The sequence below is a fragment of the Symsagittifera roscoffensis genome, chromosome 7, assembly GCF_963678635.1.
Source record: "Symsagittifera roscoffensis chromosome 7, txSymRosc1.1, whole genome shotgun sequence".
Taxonomy (NCBI): Eukaryota; Metazoa; Xenacoelomorpha; order Acoela; family Convolutidae; genus Symsagittifera; species Symsagittifera roscoffensis.
The window spans coordinates 24,091,469-24,093,145 of record NC_087068.1 but is presented as its reverse complement, the minus strand read 5'-3'; positions in this window follow the sequence as shown (position 1 = coordinate 24,093,145).

Sequence of the window (1,677 nt, the reverse complement as noted above, 5' to 3'; positions counted from 1 at the left end):
GCAGTGGTGGCGATAACTTCAAGTGTTATTGTTGGCTGACTTTTGGATGACTTTTTCCGAGAAGTAGAACTAATTGAAATTGATTTTGAAAAAAAAGTGGCTAACATAAAGTTTTTTTCTCATTGTGAGAATTTTGTGAGGAAAGGTTAGTTTTTTTATGATGTGGTTGAAGATAGTGATAAATATTTTGATGGTTGTTGAATTTCTATCTTTTTTAATTTTTTAGGTGGAGGAATAAAATTTTCTGAATCTTTTTGGTGTTGGTTTCGAAGATTGGTCGGTTGGTCGAGATGGTTGAGGTTGCTGTTATTCTTCCTTTGTTTCAGCTATTGAAATTGTCTTGTAGTTTTTGATTCGTTCTTTGTGTAGTTGCGGTAATCTTAGAGTGTTTTCCTATGGGTTTCTCATTTAGTTTTTGGTTGAATCTGAGAAGTTTTGGGATCTACAATTTCTTGAGGCGTTTCAAAAATATTGAGTCCAGTTAAAAAATAAAAGTTTGCTCGCAAAGAGCGTATTTTTTGAATAATACGGTAGGAGGTTTTTGCTGTGTTGGTTGATTTCTTTTTTGTATCGAGCAATTAGTTCGTATGTTACAAATGTAGTTTTGTCGATGATTGGATAGAATCTTTTTCTGATGAGTTGAATTTTTTCAAAATCTTTTTTGTTTTGTAAAATTTGGGATCTATACGGATGCTCCTTTTTCAAATCTGAAGCTGGTGTAAGACTTGAATAGATTTGAAAATCAATATTCTGCCTTTGTGATAGCTTCTTTGCAATTTTTTGATAAATTTTCTTGTGTAATGAAAATGATGATTTTTTCGTGAGTGTAAAGTGGTAAATTATTACAAATGGAATCTTTCGATAATTGACAATTTCATGGTGCATTTTTTCACGCATTTGTGGTGAACTTTTTTTTATTAATGCGGCTTTTGGTTGTAAACCATCTCATAGGGTGATAATTCAAAAATTGTTGTTATTCGAGAATTATATGCGAGTGGATATAGTTTTACTACTGTTTTTCATTAGGAGTATTGTAATCGTTTACATTATTCATACACCGGAGATAATCTTGTAGTGAACTGTTTAGGCCTTTGTGTAGCCAATCAGTCCATGGGGCCTGTGAGCTATTAGGATTTTGCTTAATTTTATTTGAGTGACATGATGTGATTACTTCATTTCTAACAAATTCTGTTCGATTATCTGTAACAAGGAATTCGGTTGGTCCGAATTTTGCTATCCAGTGTTCGTAAAACGTCCTGAATGCATAATAGTGTGGAAGTGGGGTTTATACTACAGGAATGGTAAATGCGTCTACAATTACAAAAATGTGTGTGTTTCCTTCAGAGGGTGATTTGAGTTTTTGTACTAAAAGAGATTCTTTGATTGAAATACAAATTTTATCCTATAATTTTTTGTTTTTCTGCGATTTATCTCTGAAGGTTGTATTTACTTGGCAAGTGACACAATCATTGCAAATTAATTTTTATTCATATCGTTGCGTTTGTCAAATAAAATTTTTTGTTAGATTTTTGCTATGTTTTTTTTCAAAACCCAATTCTCCTTTCGTGTTCGAGGAGTGTGATGAGTAAACTGCTACTGAAAATAAACTTAGTGGTCGAGAGAGGACGTTAGTGTCTGTGTTAAAAGTATTCTAATAAATCTATGATTTTATTGAGG